The sequence below is a fragment of the Buteo buteo genome, chromosome 3 (assembly GCF_964188355.1).
Source record: "Buteo buteo chromosome 3, bButBut1.hap1.1, whole genome shotgun sequence".
Taxonomy (NCBI): Eukaryota; Metazoa; Chordata; class Aves; order Accipitriformes; family Accipitridae; genus Buteo; species Buteo buteo.
Window position 1 is genome coordinate 53,838,141 of NC_134173.1, and position 18,569 is coordinate 53,856,709.

Here is an 18,569-nt window from a genome sequence, read left to right on the forward strand (position 1 = left end):
GATTAAGGCTTTTAGGTGCTTCTCTTCTTAGTAATCCTCTTTGCCCTTGGAGGAAGGACCTCAATGACAACTTTATATCCAGCTCTGTGTTTAGCTTGCAGTTTGATTTCACTTCAGGACAGAACAACCTCCTTTAGTTTATGTAAAGTTTCTATTTTCTTGGGTTTTTTGGGTCTTTCACTCCATCTTTCTCATCATCTGTACTGTGATATGGATAATAGGAATGACTAACCAACTGAAAAAATCTGTGTATTTTGTGCCTTGGGGCTCAGGAACTGCAAGACGTGATTGAGATGATTCTGAAGAGCAACACCTAGCACATGGGTGAAAGCTCCATCCAGGCCACCACTTGCCTTTATCACTGGCCTATGTTACGGCCAGACAGAGCTTTGTGATCAATATGTAATGAGTTTTCATCACCAGTCATGATTTTCTACATAACTATGTGAAAATCAGGTTTATGGAAACCAAAGAGGGAAGCGCTGGAGAAGGGACCACAAAAATTAGAGCAAGGTAACACTGAGGCAGGGACTGTGTCTTCAAGTACCAATGTTTTACTCTGCTGTGCTGGTTGAGTTGAGGAACACTACCTAAACCTACCTCAGTTTCACTGTTAAATGTTGGTAGTGGTGTTTGGTGTAGCCTGATTTAGCAACACTGTGTTAAAATACATGATGCATGTAAAATGTAAGTTCATAGCAGAGGTGATGTTCAATTGGAGGAGAGGAATAAGAAGTTAACGCCTTTTAGCTGCATGAGAATTCATCTGTAGAATCTGTCTTTTAGTAATTACTGTTTGCATTTACATTACTTGCATTATTCGCATTTGCTTTACTACTTGCATTTACTATTTGTCATGACAAACAAAAAGAAATAGTCCTCCACCAGATACTGCCATTTCAAGATAGAATTTGGACATTAGGCATATCCATTTTAAACTATGGTACAGTACTTGGCATCCAGGAATTATGTGGGACAATTATGTATGCAAAATAGTCGCACACAATGCCATCTATATATATAATTTCACAGCTTTGGACCATCACACATATGCTAAGTCTCTTTCACAAAATCAGTGGCCATACAGTGGGGCAGTATGGGAAAAGAGAATACATCAAATGATTTTCCAAAAGCCATGCAGCCAGTCAGTCCTGAAGTGAAGTTTAGGATACAGAAGTTCCTACCTCAGCCAAGCTGTGCTGCCCATAAATGAGTTGCTACTTTCTTTTTATACCACTGAGATAATTTTGAAGCTGAAGTGTAAAATTTTGTGCAAAAGTGACATTTTTGACTGATCATATGCAACACACTGGACTGCGAATTCAAGGGAGAGAAATAAGAAAATAATTTTTGTGTTTTCTCTCAGCTAACCAAGTCAGTGATTTCTGGAAGGAAAACAAGTAGGCTTATGCCATTTATATTAACCTTAAAACAAATTAATGCATGCCTGCACACATTTCCCTCTCTATACATAACACAGAAAAGCTTTCTCACCTTGGAGATAACTTCATTTCTGCTTATTATCAAAGCATGTACTTTATAAGCAGAAGTTGCCAAAAAAAATTCTGGATTTACAGAGTGGCAACTATATTCTTTAGCCTTAGTAGGAATTGAGATAATAGTGCTGCATGCATCTTGATAAAACTGATGTCCTGTGCATGGACCGAATCTTTCAGAATGTCTTCAAAACTCTGATTTCGCTGAGGTTCTTTGTGACTCGTGTTATAATCTCTGAAATATTTTGACTTCACCTTTGTGAATGTGATTATTCAGTATGTTACTTATCCTAAATTATCTATGCCTTTGCTTTTTCCAGGGATATTATGTCATACTATTACAGCTGCAGAGAATTCATATCATTGCCTGTACTTAAAAGCAACTTTCCCAGTTCTTTTTCACTTCAAGTCATCGTTTTTTATTTTACTTTAAATTTCTATCACTAGGACGGAAAGGTATCACAGCTTTTAATATGATACACAATGTAGAGGCTAATCATTGTTCAAAAGCAGATAACAAAATATCCACATTTTAAAATAAAATTGCTGTGCTGTTCTTTCTGTGGCTATTATCAAGCTTTAGCTCATCAGTAAGATGAGTGTAATAAAAGGAATTACTAGAAAGTGAGTCATGAGACATTTAACCATGGACAGTTTAACAGGAATAAATCACTGCATAGTTTCTGAATGGAAATAAAATGTTGACAGCTTTACCCCTACAAATTGCTCATCATAGAAGCAGAGAAAGTTATAAATATCTACAGGAAAATGCAGGCTTCTCTTCAGCAGTGATTCCCAATGCTGAGTTCTGCATAGTAGTTATTTTAAGCCTTTATAATGTAGCCTGAACCTGTAACATGAAACGTCGAGAAGAAAATATACACTAGTTGTGAATTCCTATATGCCTTTTTTGCAATGGTAAGCAGGATACAGATCTATTGGGAACTCAGTCTAGCTTTAGTATTGCTGTCCCTCCAAGCAGGAGTCCCTTCTGGCTATATAGTGAGCTTATTGGAAGGATAAGTATGAGCAGTAGAAGAATTTACTTAAAAATTTGGTCTTCTTAGATCTTCATAAAATGATGAAATTGTGGTTTTTTGTTGTTTTGGTTTGTTGTTTTTTTTTTTAATGAAGAAATACCTTCAGCTTGTTAAATAGCTGAACTTAGGTTTTGGCATGTGCAGTTGTTGAAGCCTCTTTTCATTCCTCTCATAAACAGTAGTGTCTCTGTAGGTATGAGAAGATAATAAATGAAATAATTCAGTAAACTCTGTATAAGTATCACATGTATTAAACAACAACCTAAGTTACAAAAAATGAATCCATTTATCAACAGGAACAAATTTTTAAACATGAAGAGAGGATTAATTTCCAAGTTGTTAGAAGGAAGCAGACGGGATAGAAGTGTAGACTTTTACTTTTGATTGAGCAAAATCTCATTTCAGGTGTTTGACATCGTGTGTTCACTTGAACTCAAAGGAGAAGTTACAGAAAATGTACATATCCTTCTCTGTTGAGAAAAATCCCAACAGTGCTTGCTGGTACCAGCAGAAGCTGCTCCGCTGGAGGCTCTCTGGTTAGGGGATTCTCCATCCCCTATGCATTTGATAACATGCTGGGTGTTCTATATTCCCAGGACTCTGTAAGCTTGAATTTATGGGGTGAAGACCAGAAGCATTTGTTGGGAATGTTCTGCAAGAAGTGTGTGACACAGCTGTTCTTGACACCACGTCTTCGTGTGACAAACAAATAATAAATGAGCCATGAATAGCTCAGCCACTCACCTCAGCCCGAGTGGTTGCCCTGTGGTCCTGTGGAAAGGGTGGTCACTCCAGGCTTCATCTAGAAAAAAGAGAGCTGAGGATCACTGACCAGAGTCCAGGTGTTGACCCCTTTCTATACAGCTAATGTTGGATAGCCATGGAGAATCTTTCTGCTCATCCACTGGGTGCAGAGATCCTTTGCATCCATACTCCCATAGAACTAGAATGACAGGAGAGTTTTCATGCTTGGTGACCATGCGGAGGTGAATACTTTTTTTTGCACTCCAAATGCTAGAAGTTCAGGAAGAGATCAGGGTCACAGACTCTATTTTCCTCCCAAATAGCCTGAATTATAGCTCAAACTGCAGTACTTGGATGTCTTTTAGACTTGGATTTGCAATGGATTTGTAATATATAACATTGTCATCACACTGTGAAATCACTGAAGTCTAATACTTTTCATGTTCCATATCTCTGCATTTCAGAGCTGTGTCTAAACAAGCAGGAACAGTAATGGCTGTCAGCGGAGCACTTGACAGTATCTTCAAAGCAGAAGAACTGAGTAAACATTTGCTGTGTGTGCTCTATTAGGTGTCAACGAAAATTTTATCCCTCCCTCCCTCATCTGTGAAGTGATGAATGGGGAAAACATTACTGCTCTGTGTTTGTGCAGCAGTTAGTCTCAGAGCTGCTGCTACAATACTTCTAAATCGGTTTGAGGTGTAAGATTATATGAGACATCAGGATTTGGCAAACTTCAGAGAAGTTGCAAATGTAGCAATGTTGTTTATTGCACAGTGTTTATTCACACAGTAATGGGTGATCCTTTAAAACAGAAGTATAAGAGTTTTGCAGTATTTGCAGAAACAGTTTGCTGACCAGCTAAAGACCTTTGTTACTTTATTGTTGTAAACTAACAAAGTAAAATTAATACCTGTTTTTTTTAACTTATCACTTTTAGATTTCTCTATGGAAAAAAATGATCAGCCCAGTTTAAAATAACTGTAGGAGGATCTCCCAGAGTTTCTTTGATTTACACTGGCTTAAAATATGAAGAAACAAAGATTGCAGCTTCCGATAAGCATTGGTCAAGTCAGTAGGAATTTGTTTAAAAACATTTGCAAATGTGGGCAGATGGCGTCGGGTGTTCTGCACTGTAGCAGAGCAAGCAGTTACATTAGGCTCTTTCTTTTCCCCAAAGTTATCCTGATTTTTACAAAAATCCTCCTGTTGCCATTAATCTCCAACATTCTAACAAGCTCTAAATTTACCACCATGCTGTAAAAGTTTACTTTTTGGCCACTTTTTTTTCACCTTAGAATAAGCTCAGTCTAGTGGTTTTAACTTAAGACAATAAACCAGGAACTCCCAAGTTCTAATTCTGCCTCGGTAACCATCTTGCTGGGTGGTCTTGGCACACCCTAAAGGTATGCCTTCTGTGCAGATTTAATTTGTTAAAAATGAAAAAAAAAGAAAAAAAAGGTCTACTTCCTAGTGTGGATGCGGCCAGAGGTGTGGGACACTGTTTGTTCTAATGAGGTATCTTTTATCTTCAGTCATAACCTGAAAACAACTGAGGTTTGGGCATCTTCTTGTTTATGCTCTGTAGGTGAATTAACCTTGCAGATAAATAATATTCCAGCTTGGCTGAAATCTGAATACCATTGCAGTCCATCTTCACTGTGGCTGATGCACAGTTTGGAATGGAAAAGACATCAGAATTTGGTGGGGTTTTGACCTCGAAACAGATAAAATCTTGGAGATGTGGAGTATTTTCTGATGGTTAAAAAATTGGACCCTCTACATGTGAAATTGTAAATGCTTCTCTTCAAAGTTCTGCGCAGAGACTTCTAGAAAATAACATCGAGGGCAAAGTACAAAAACCATCATGCATAGTAATACCATGAGCCTGAAAAGGGAATATATTCCAAATTTGAAGTGTTTGTTGGTTGGGTTTTTTTTCAAGAATAAGAGTTAGGATAATAAAACTGCAGAGTAAGTTTAATAAAGTGTCTAATTTATTCTTAATCCAAAGTCATTTTCTTATGGCTCAGGAAATAAGCCCTACTGGAGTCAATTCAGAGAAAATCCAGCAAACAGAACTAGGTCTTGCCCTTCTTCACTATCCTGAACAGAAATCTACGTGAATCTCACATATTCTGCTTCTGTTCCTGGTGCTTACTGAGCCTTTATTACAAATAATTAGGAGTCATCCCTCATAAAGCACTTACAAGTTAGTTAAATGTCAGAGGATTTCCCTCTATGTTTGGTTTTATTACAAACTCGTCTACTATCCTCTCAATTTTCTTAGTAGATACAATTAAGGACACTGAAGACTTCTCAGGGTATAAATTAAAGTCAAAATTTGAAGTAGTGCCAGTGGCTTAAGAAGACAGTTTACTGATAACTAAGTCTTCAAACTCCCTAATACATCAATTACCTGCTTTTTCACCTGCTGACCCCAGCTCTAGATTTGGTACATGGTATTAACTGCATCTCTTTGCTAAAGGAAATCACAACAGAACTTAGTTTTATAAAAACATTCTTCTTTGTACTTTAAGGAGAAACTAAAACTGTCTTTAAAATACTTATTGCCCTCAAATATTTTTTCCAGCTACTTTTTTTAAAAGTCAGTTTCAATTTCTGTCACTAGTGATATGCATCTTCACAATTTACGAAGCCAAAAGCAAGCAGCGCAGGGAGGACTTATTCTTCTTGCAGGCACTAACGTAATCAAACAGTAGTGGTTAAAAAAGTAGAACCACCAATTACATACAATAAGTCTGAGATGCTGCCATTTGATGAATGAAAAACTTTCTTGTCTTTTATTTTGGGTGGAAGAAAACTAAACATCTTTAGGGAAATGGGATGTATAAGTTAAAATATCAAGAAGTGCAAATGTGAGGATGAGAAATTCGTATTGTGCCCAAGTGAGGTAACGTAGCATGAAGATACCCGAAGCACTCAACTATTCTGGTAGCTGGAAAAAAGAAGAAACTGAAGAGCAAAATGCCTATATTCAGTGCAACTATATAAAAAGTAAGGAATTTATAATCCAGGAAACTGCCTCAGATGTTGTTACGGAACCAAGAGTTGGGCCAGGCTGATGGCAGGCTTGGAAGTTTAAAGCAGCTTTAAGCAAACCTGAGCCAGCTGAGTGGAAGAAATGTATAACTTATGGGGTCATTATCCTTTGTCACCCAAGCAGGTGAAAATTGGCTGATCTCAATGCACGCACTTATATTAGAATTTTGGTTCAAGGGAAATTTGGAACAACAGTCCCCGATGCCAGAAGAATTGTTGTATGAAGCTGTGGTTGGAAACTGCAGTGTGTAACACTGCTACAGCAGGGCTTTTCATCTTTCTTTTTCCTTTTGCCGAGGATTGTTTCATGCAGTCAATGCTGAGTCTTTTGTCAAGTTTACTTTAAAGTTGAAATTGATGGACTTCCCACGATTTCCCCTGAGCAAGTTTTCTTTGCAGTGAATCTTCCCTACAAACTTCTTCGGAGCTTGTAACTTAGCAGTGGGATAATGCTGGTGTTCAACGTGCTTGCACAATTTTCAGGCACAAAACCCCTGCCCTTTAATTTGTCTTCTAGGAGAAAATTATGTTCATGTGACTGCAGATGTTGATGATTTATTTATATTACATGCAGTGATTCTTAACTGAAGAAAGAAAGCAAACCCCAACTGTTTCGCTGCTTCTCCAGCCTTTTGAGGTTGGTGCCTTTGTGGAACTGCAGCAGCAGTCTGGGAATAACAGGTGAAAAGAAAACTGCTGCATGGAGAGCGTAGGCAGGGCTTGTCGGTCATCCGATTGCTGTGCTATTTGCCTTCACCATGTCACTACAAATTCAATATCTCAACATCACATCCAGAGAAGGTTTACAAAATCCAAAGGGCATTTTTGCCTCACACATTTTTGCCTCACCTTTTTTGATAAAGGATGTTCTGAAATGTCCAGACTTGCCTCCCTTAGCCGCAAAGGGTTTTAGTGAGGTTGCTATTTAATACTATAGTTTGCTATCTAATGTGTTAATGTAAACAACAGGAATAAAAGTCCACCAAAGATTGTTTTTACATTTTAATCTTTAGCAAAAATGATTGCACATTTTTGTACATGATTGAAGCAAAAGATACTGCGCAGATGAAGCAAGACATTTCCCGGCAGGAGGAAGGTGTGGTTCTGTGAGATAAAAGGAAGGTGTATGTTTTCTCACTACTGAATTTGTCTGAAGATAAATCTTATAACAAATTTCCCCTTAATGTTGTGAGGATCCATAAATTCAGGTCAAATTAAATAGCCAGCCAATCTGCATTTTAAATAATGGTGTCACTAATAAATAGAAAGAAGATCAGAGAGCTATGATGTGGCAAGTCCTCTGAAAGTCTCTTAATGGCAGTTAATAAAGAGAACTTCAGAATCAATACATGACTTTCCTGGAAGCCAATGTAAAGTCATTAAATCAAGAGTAATATAATGTAAGCTTATATGCCTGCAAGAATTCAAGCATTCATGTCCCGGCCACTTTGTGTCTAGGGAAAAAGATGATCAAAACTTCTGTGAAGCAAACCAATGTCTTACAACACTAATTTCTGCAAAACAAGAGCTTTCGCAAGAAATTGAAAATCATTCCCTCAAAGTAACTGTTTCAAAGTAACTCAAAGGCACTGTTTCACAAAAAGTTGCATTCTCTCCCTGACTGGCTGCAGAGGGACAGACTGTTTGATTTGGTCTTGAGAAAAAACCATTACTGTCTTTCCTTTGTAATACGTGAAATGAAAGGACTGTGCCTGGCACAAAGACAAGCCCTCCTGTGAATGCTACAGATTGTTTTTCATTGTATTGTTAAAAGTCTTTTATTTCCAACTCCTCCCCATTTCCTAGACCTGGCTACCAAAGCCCAACAAGACCTCAAACCAAACAAGCATTTAACACAACAACAACAACAAAAGCCCAACTGTATTTTAAGACTTTAAAATATTTTTCTTTCCTTGTTCAAACAGCTATCTATTTACTTTCAAACACAGGCAGTCTCTGTGGTTCAAGTTGTTTATATCAAGAGACTCCTCTCCATCCCCATCTTCCAGTAAAGTCTTCTGAACACTTGATATTAACCATAATGTATTTACGCAGCTTTGTGGTGTTTTGTTCTGGTGCAACATAGCATGGTTTCACTAGCAACTGGCAAAGCTCTTGAAGGTTCCTTTTACAGAGTTTTTCTACAAGTTTTTCTCCTCCATGTTGATTCCTTTGGGCTTGAGTGGTGACACCCTGCAAACATCCCTTTAATCCTGACTGTGTGTTAGGAAAAAAAAAAAAATTAAACATGAAAAATAGAAAAAAACAAAACAGAGAAGAGCCTGTCCCTTGAGATTTCCCTATAGACGAGTGTGCTGTTTCTCTTGGCTTCATAGAGAAGATATGGTGGAAAAACTAAGTTCCTCAGTGAATGTAGGCTGTTGCTATATATAGACCTAGTTTCATGTAAAGGCATAGGAAGCTTAGGAAACCTGGTAATGAAATATATGTTAAGGCACAAAGCCAGTTACATTCAATATGATTTCAGGTTTTATTGAGAAGACCCTATAATGTATTTTATGGAGTGCATAAAGCTGACAATGTAATAAAACCAGACATAGATCTTGAATGCACACAGGTAGGCTAGCTCCACTCATTCCCGAATTCAAATACACACCCTATTAGATCTTCACACAAGATCTTGCACTGATGTGGTGTAACACTCAAAGTTTACACTGACTTATAGAACGTGGTGCAAAATCATACTAACATCTCTGAAATCAAAACCTAAAAGTGAGTTGTATCAGCTTACACCACTGAAAGCAGCCACTCATAACTGAAATCAGTGTTTACCCAAGATTTTGCACTTACTTGCAAAGCAAAGTTAAGTGGTGCAACTTTCTGTTGCTGATAAGCCCTAAGGTTGCCCGCTGCTGGTGTACTCATGGTGTGTGGCACTGGCTGCCCATTTGTGGGTGGGAGTGCTTGTGTTTGATCTGCAAACACTCTTTGATAAGGTTGAAACAACTATACTGTGGGCAAAAAACAATCCAAAACTGTCCCTGGCAGCACTGAGAAAAGACCGCCGCTGTGGGCGCCTGTGGCCTGGGTCGTTTCTGAAACAAGAGATGTTGATTCCAACATTATTTCTCCACCCAATTCATCTAACCTCCATCCCAACAAACAAAGTAGCAGTTGGCAAGAGGGGATCATTTCCAAGTGTGTTGTCTGGGAATTCCGGACATCAACAGCATCCAAGTGACTTGTCCGACGGTACAGCTGTGGTGAAGCAGGGCCTTGGCACTTACGCTCTGCTGCTCGCGGTGCCTGGGCAGTGCTGGAAGTGGAACCCCTCTGAATTGCCCACAGAGAGCGTGCAAATGCTGTTTGCCACCGAGGGCCGACTCCCGTAATGCACAAGGGCTGCTGAATATGAGTTTACGGGCTTCTGGCCAAGGGACTTGTTTTCCAGCAAGCTGCTGCGGCTGCTGCTGCTGCTTTGGCTCCGCACGAGGGTGTAGTGACAGCAGTCGGTCCTTCCCCTAGTCCTGAGATAACCTGTGTCACCACCGTGACAGATCAGCTGGTGAAGTGTGTAAAGTGCCCTCGTGAGAGACCGCCCTGATCTACCCGTTCATAATCTGAAAACTATTCCTTGGCATCGTTTCTTCTCCAGCATTGGTAGGGGACTCTGCCCTGTGCAGTTTTGTACACAGAGAAATGGAAGCAAGTTGAAATGGTTACTTCAGGTTAATCTTTGTTTACTGTTTTGCTTTTTTAATAGAAAAACAGGTTCAGGAACAACTCTCATGATATTAAAGCAAATAAAGCTTATCTGCCACCAGAATAAAAAGACCTGGATGTGAAAGCATTTCACAGTCATACCGGCCTGGGAGAAGGTGCAGTTAGTGAGAGCCACATAGAGGGAAACCTGTTTAGCTCTGTTACTTCAGTGTTAATGCAGTATATAGCAAAGTATAAAAGTATTCTGTATTTGTAAGATAATGTTGTAAAATGTGGGTTTGTTATATCAGACATACTAAATGGAAAACACAGACTCTGCTTGCAAATGAATATTACAAAGATTACCATGTTTTTGATCCTGTGATAAAAGTCATTAGATGTGCAAAGGAGATATCTGGAGGCACATTCCTGCTTTACTGGTGCATATATAGAGGGGATGTGAAGTCTAACAAAAATCAGATCACACAATTCTAGAAATTACTAATTGCAGAACTTGCTTTCATTTAAATGCATTCAAAACCCAATTTTTTTGTTAGCACATCAAAATAGGGTTACCCTTTTTTTAATGTATAGGAAAGAAGTAGTTAAAGGTCTGTAACAGCTGTTTCAATTGACCTAGTAAACTTTTTTCCATGTGTAAAAGGCAGCATAGTAAACAGAGAAGTTCTTGGAAGAAGCAACTGGTGGGGACAAGCATTGGGACAAGGAGTCTAAACAGGGAGGCAGAACTGAGTTCATTTGTCTATTTCATTTAGTTCCTCCAGACTCCTGGTTTTGTGTAAATAGAGCTGTGCTTTAAGAGCCTTTCTGTCTTTGTTGCTCCTCATGTGAGCAGGAAAGAGCCACAGAGCATGGCAGAGCCTTCAGCAGCATCCCTGTCTTCAGCTGGACCAGCACCATGTTTCGGTGGGTTTTCACATACAGATACAAAGGAGGCAATTTTCTTTCCACTTTCTGTGTTTGGCTTTTTCTCATATCAGAGTCATTAAGGGACATGTAACCATCAGCTTGAAGGACAGTTGGTCACTGCCAGCAAAAAGAAAACCAGGCTGCAATGAGAGATGATTGCTGTGTTTAATAAAAGTAACTCCACAACTTTTCATTCTTATTGTACTTGCTCCTAAAAGATGCTGGGAAAATTGCAGGATTTTGACTTCTTTCAGTTTCTTTTGCAGCACTTCAGAGAAGGAACAGAGCAGACCCCTCCATGCAGCTTTGTTGCCTTTCACTGAGAGACGCCTACATCTCACTTCGTCATCTAAGAATTATTGCACTGTCAGCAATTAATAATGATTCTCAAGCACAGAAGTTTTCCTTAATGAAATCTCCTACAATTCAGGTTGTCTCAAAATCAAAGATTTGTCTCAGTTTTTGGATTGCCTACACATTTAAAAACAATTCTGAGGTTTTAATTTATTTAAGAAGTAACTGAATGTACAGCAAAACTTTTCTTGACCTGTGTAGCAGTTGGAAATATAGGCAGATCTCACAGGAGATGTATAAAACGGGTGATGTTTTACATGCGCACCCAAATCTAGGCACTAACTGCCAAATGAATGATAAATTCTTTAAAGAAGGAACAAGCAGTATTAATTATGATTAAGTAACTGGACCCAGAGTGTGTTAATAATGCTGAATGTTAAAAATTAGCTGGAATCTAGTGTACAGAGTGAATATTTTTGGTTGACTGGCTATGGCTTATTTTGTAGTCAGGAGTGCTAAGCAATTGACCTGGTAAAGCTTCCTCTCCCCACTCACCCTGTCCAACTTCTGACAACATTTTTTGTTTGTTTGTTTATTTTTCACAGCTCTAACACATTAATTGCATTAGGGAGGGTATTAAAAATCTTGGCAGAATTACCCCAGTCTTGTCTTTTCATACCACTCCTACTAAAATGCATTGAAAGCTAAAGTAATTTGAAACAATAAACTTTCATCTGCTTCCCACATCTGCACTCAAAGAGTAGATCTACAGGTCCTAATTATAGTAATAAGCTGTAATTCATGTAGATACCTGTGAGTCACCAGTAAAGCTTTGAGTTCTCTGGTACAGTAAGTCTGTGTATGTATGTGTGTATAAATGCCATGCAGAAAATCCAGCACTAGCAGTATTAAAGTTGTGAAAGCAAGAAAACACCCTTTAAACTCAAATGATCATCCTGGCCCTGTGCTTTGTGTCCTTGCTGTATTAGGCAACCCCCTGTCCAAACAGGAATTGCCTATATTATTGGCCATACCTGTAAGTAAGCAGATGTGATATAAGCTAAACACCTGGCCTCCAGAGCTATCCCTGGGTTTTTTACTTAGACAAACATTTCTTTAACTTCAGTGAGACCTTAGCCCAACCTTATTATCAGGCCTTGGATTTTAGAACTTAAACTCTGTAATTAAACATACAGTTAAACATCCACTAACTGTTTTGTTGGTTTTTTTTTTTAACTAACACACAAGGAATACTGATTAGAAATCTAAAATGCCATCGATTTGAACATTGTTTTGGGAATGTTGAGTGGAAAAAAATTGCAGTGCAAGCTTCACACTGTGTACTTCCTGACTTGCACAGTACATGCCTATAAAGAGAAATTGCTGTGGAATGACTTTCCTGCAAAATAGCTCCATTTTCATGCATTGTAGAGGTTCATCATCTCCTCTTCCTGGGCTGTGTTACTTTCCACCCATATGAATCGTTTTCAGTTTGTAATTTCAGTGGGATCTCCATAACCGGTTCTGGTTTTATTTGTCAAGATACTCTTTTTTTAAAAATGGCCTGTTAGTGAAATATCCCTACAAGATGGTGTAAAATAAATTAATCTGCTATCAGCTCATATTCTTGTATGTGAATGGCTAAGTTCAAGGTTGCATATTCTGTATGACAGAAATATCCATAAATGGATGTAAGAATGCATTTTGCTTATATACCACTTCTAATAGCAAAGATGTTACAACTGGAACCGGTGGAAATTTTCTGTACGAATCATTTTCTTTTCTTCCCCAAAGAAGGAGTGACATTTATGAAAATAATTAATTTCCTTCTAAAGTTTGGGAGGGAAGGGAAATCCCCCAAAGCAGACATTTAGGTATTTCCAAATTTGAGGCTTAAATGGTTTTTATTCTTTCATTTTTTTCCCCATCTTTCTCCTGTCATTAAATGTGACAGAGTTAATCTTTGGGCTGTGAGATTCTGCTTGCTTTTATTCCCCTCTCACTAACTTTTCAAACAATGAGGATGTAGAAGAGAAAGTTGAAAGGTAAAACTCCTCTGATGTTACCTATTCTAATGCATTCAGGAGATAATTCACAAATTTGTTTTCAATTATTTTTTTTTTAATATTGGTGTGTGGTGTTTTCTTTTTAGATGTTACATTTCTTTGAAATGTTCCACCATATTGTTTTTTTCCTTTATTCAACTCACCCTTTTGACAGTGTCTTGAAATACTGAAAAATAGCCTAGCATTAAATTACATTACGGTAAAATTACAAATATAATACAGCACATTACCGGTGCATTTAGAGTTACAGCAAATCTCTGAATTTTAAACTACATTTCAATCATATTTACAGCTGTGATTTGAGTTGCTTCTGATAGGCTATACTTTTCCCTGTTTGTCATCTTGCGCTGCTTGTTTGCAGCCTGTAATTACAAGGTATGTTACTGTCTGCCTCGCTCAGCCGTGGAGTGGTTCTGAGGACAGTGCAATGGGAGCTGATGGCTGGTTCTCCAGTGCCTGAGCAGCCACAAACTCCAAGCTATTCCTGCTAACTTTGCTCAGTATCCAATTGGTCGTCTATCATGACCGGATGAAAAACACCCCAAAATGCTTTCAAAACCCTCTGTACAGCCTCTCCTCCTCTCTCCCTGGGACTGACTCCCTTTCTGTGCAAGCACTGGGGGAGAGCCCTGCACCCTCCGGCACTGTCCTGGGACTAAACACCTGCACGCTCAGGTCGGACCAAAACCACGCTGGCATAAACCAATTCAAGAATTTTTTTTTTTTTTTTTTTTACAAGAATCTGTGCCCTTTGCACACAGCACAGTGTATTTCCGTAGATCTCCATTGCAGCTTATTAATTTCTAGTATAAGCGTAGCCTTGTTTTTTAGCCCTTTTCAGTTTAACTTGGGGAAACAACCCACAGTCAAGGCTGTGCAAATTCCTTCAGAAATACCAGTGGATCAAGTGAAAAGCCAGAGTGTTGTTTTATCATACGGGAGAAACAGGGAAAGGACACAAGCTGCCTTCCCATCCTCTGCAGAGGCGCTGGGCACAACCTCTCTGCCCCCGAAGGACTAGTCTTACCACCACTGCCAGCAGCAGAGGCAAAGCCTTCAGCCGCAGCTGCTCCGAGAAGCGGACGTCTTGTATCCAAGTACTAGAGGAGGCTGAGGAAGAAATTTATGAGCAGGGATCGTGCCTAGAGGACTGAGCTAAACCATACCCAAATGAGGGCGTGCAGTGTCCACACTGCCCCTTCTGGGTACCATCAAGCCCCCAGCCTCCCTGCAAAGCCCTTCTCCTCAGCGCTCCCCTTCCCAGGTCTCTCCTGGCACAGGCAGTGGAAGCAGGACCTCAGCAACGCACTCCTCTAGCTGGACCTTAAAGGCAGTTGTTAGTCCTGTCTCAGCCAACAGCTTCTTCACGACTCTCCTTGTCGCTGTCTACACTTACGCTCATGTTCCTGCAGGTTTGCCCAATTGTCTGCACTGTACAAAGTGCCCCGGCACTCCTCCTGTGAAAGGAAAGGCACTCACATCAGCCCTGGGAGAGCAGCAGCCAGCCAAACGTGAGAGGTAATGGCCACCAGAAGGTCCCAAGGTCCTCAGGGCCACCATACTCTCCCACAGTCCTTTTGGGTCTTCCAGGTTGGTTTCCAAATAAAGGAATTCCCAGTCGATAGAAACACCCCAAATAAAAGCGCATCCAAAGCACACATTAGGGCTTGTAGGGAAGTCCCTTGCCTCTGCCTATACCCCAAAGTGTTTCATTGCTTGGGTTCCTGGGATCTTGTGACAGTTTTCCACTGAGGTTTGTCTTATGGCCGGTCTAAGGCAGGGCCCGAGGAGCTCAGTCATCCCGAAGACCTTCAGTTTCCACTGACTGACCAAAGACAATGCTCAAGGCTTTAGCCCTCACCACTCTCCAGCCAGCAGCAGGCCACGAGGAGATGGAAGAAGCTTCCCTCTCCTCAGCGTGATGGTTTCACCAGTGGTCAGTCACAGGAGGGCTGGAAAAGGAGACCTGTAGAGCAAGGGCATGCCCAATGTCCAAAAACTACTGCCACCCACAAAGGCCATTCTGTCCACCAGAGAGGAGCAAATGTGGCATTTTGAGATGAGACCACCTGTTCTGAACTGGATTTCTAACATGTACTGAAGACCAGGCTAACCAGTGCCTGGTTTTGAGATAAGGCAGCACTTTTTGGTTTTTATATGGGATCATATACCTACACACCACTGCAGTTTATCAGCATTTGAGTTTCAGGTCAAAGGAATGGGGAGGAGAGGCCAGGGTGTATCAATAGGAGTCAGAGACACCGGTACAGCTGGAAGGATGGTCCATATGCAAACCTTGCTGCTGTTGGAGTACTTCTACATGCTGTCTTCTGGTTAACCAAAATCAAAAATAAGAGATGATGGGCAGTCTTGCAGAGCTGGCCAGTTCCAGCATTTTCTGGTTTGCAGACATAACTCCACTGAGGTAGCTCACACATCGCTTCTGCGGAGCAAGCATCACCTGGGCCTCCTGTAAGGTGGTGGAGGGGGCATTTTTCTTGCAGGCATTAGGCAAAGGGGAGGCCAAAGGGCAGACTCTGTCATGACACTCTCAAGAGCGAGGCGAAGACAATGTGTTGGGTTTGGCCTCCGGGGCACTGTGAGGGCACCCTTACAGCACAGCCACAGCAAAGCTGGGTCAGGGTGTGGGATGTGGCTTTGGGGTAGGGTGGTGAACACTTGAAGTGATGGGTGGGATACATCATGGGTTGGAAAGAAGCTGTGCAAGTGAGGACTGAGAGCCTTGTGCCTTTTTAGGATTGTTACAGGTGCTGCAGAAGGTGAGCTCCTTTGAAAGGCAGCTTCCACTAAAATGCTGATGAGGTATTTCAGAAGCAAGCTAACCCAAAACCTATTGGGAACTAGGAGATCCTTATGGACAGATTACATTTTCATTTCACTGACTGCTTTAGTACCCAGATATCTCACATTTTCTTGACAGATGGATAGTGGGATATGGATGAGCCACTGGAGGTGGAGGGAGATGCAGGTGGGGAGCTCAGCCAGGTGGCCAGCAGAGCCCTGCTCACATCTGTTCTATCCTCTCCTGTGTGGCCATGGGCAGGCGGTTAACCTCGATTCCCTCCTCCCTCAGCTGGGGACAGCTCACAGCAGCGTTATCAGGCTCAAGCATTTCCCAGGTGTAGAATTGCAAACTATTTTTATTTCATGTCTGTAGGGTGCCAGGAACCTTCACTGCTCTGTGAACAATAGTAATGGTGGCTACGTCGGGCTGCCTGAAAGGTGGGTTGATCGTTAACCACCAGCAGCGTTTATGAGCGATTTGCACCTTTGAGAAGAGCTGAGCATAAAGTAAATCATAATTTATCCTCCTAGTTCTTCTTTGGTATAATATGTAGTTGTTTGTTGCTATTTAAAGATTTCTTTCAGTAAAATTATTGGTGCAGTGGATTCAGCTTAAAACATAGGCAGTTGCTGTGAGGGCAAGCCATGAAGGGGAGAGCCAGTAGGTTGCCCATCATCCCAGTGCTGCCCTTAGGAGGCAGCTTGACAGAGGAGATCCCCTTTCCCCAGCACAGCCTGATGCAATAGGTGATCTCCTCACATCAGAACTTTACTTGTGCTTTTCTGGAGGCACTTTGGCCTTTGCCACAAAATTCCTGCTGATGTGTCTCCTGGGGAATGGAGGGGAGGGGACCCTGCTCTCCTGAGCATCCCCTAAACTGCTGGGGAAGGCAGTGGACCTTTCCCTCTGGGTTTTGCCGGGACCTGCAGCATGGTGGTGCCCAGCCCGGAGTCCAGGGTCCCACTTTGGACTCCCAGGGGGGTTTCTGGCAACAAGCAGGGCTATTAAGTTCCTGGCCAGCTGCCTGCCCTGGGCTGCTCTCCGCTCCGCTCCATGCCATGCACCATGCAGCGGGGCTGGGGCTAGCAGGGGACATCTCTGCTCAGTGCCTGTGACAGTCACCTGCCTCTTGCTGAGTCTGGATTCATTTCTGTGGTGTGACATGATCCCTGTCCATCACACAGGGGCCATTATTAGCAACCTAGCAATTAATCCTCTTTCATAGCTGGGAATAGACACCTGGATGAGGCCAAGAGGCTGCAAAATGCTTCTAAGCATCTTCAAGACAAAAAAATGTTAAAGCAGTGGCTGTTACCTGCTGGTAACGGGTAAAAGGACAGAGAGGGAACATAAAACAGGGAAGGCAGGTAAAAATTACACTGGAGTCAGCTGCAAACACATGAGGAAATAGATGCAGTGTTATTAATAGGACAGATGCACCAGGGAGTCCAAAACCTAAAAATCCCTTCATTATCTAGTTAAAGGCTCCAAAAAGCTGTGGCTAAAATGTGAGATATCAGCCTAACAGGTCTGTTTATACAGACTTTTCTAAACAGTTCTCTAGTCAGATCTTTTGCTCTGCAAAATCTTTCTTTTTCCCTTGTGTTTTGATTCCTTTCATCTTAAAGGACACCCTGCCATTTCCCAATCTGTAAATAAAACTCACTATGATAAAGGTCATGAGCTCAGTCTCTGGGAAGAATTACCCCACAATGAAAGGTAAAGCCAATTTGGGGCCTGCCAGTACTGCCCTTTGCATCGACTGCTGCCAAGGCCTGATGAACATTGCCCAGCTCCTTGCATCTACCGAACTTGCATGAATATCAGCTCTTCCCCTTGCAATTATCCTGTGCTGCAAAACCAGGATTTTTGAGATTTACTAAAGAGTCAGGAGAGACCGTCATGGTGGGCAGAGCTGAAGAGCACTGAACCTAAGTTTTGGCCAGTGTGATGGAAAAGGTCCCTCGCTGGTTGGGTGTGGGATTTGTTTGCTCTGCGTGGTGCATGTGTGTATACTCAAATGCCTCGGTCCCTCCGCTCGAAAGCCAGCTCCGTTGGCAACTCCTGCCTGAATTCCACAGGAAAATATTTGGCAAATCACATGCTGACATGTTTATCTTGTTAGCTGTCAGGATGAGTAAGTGTGCACGCTGAACGCTATCATTCAGCTTGAATGGAGCAATAGCTACCACTCATGAAATCTGACAGAATAAATATATTTTCAAACATGATTTTTGTCAGATTCATATTAATCCTTTGTTCAGCTCCTGTCCTAAGTGACCTTAAATAGACCCGTGCTCACTGCAACCCCAAACTCCAGCTTAGGGCTCACACGGTGACCCTACGCAATCCAGAGATGACAAAGTGACACTGTTGCCTGCTCATAAGCGACGGATTGAGTTAGCTTCTGCTCTGGCATATATACATTTACATGTCTTCCAACATCTAATTACACTGAAGCATCCCA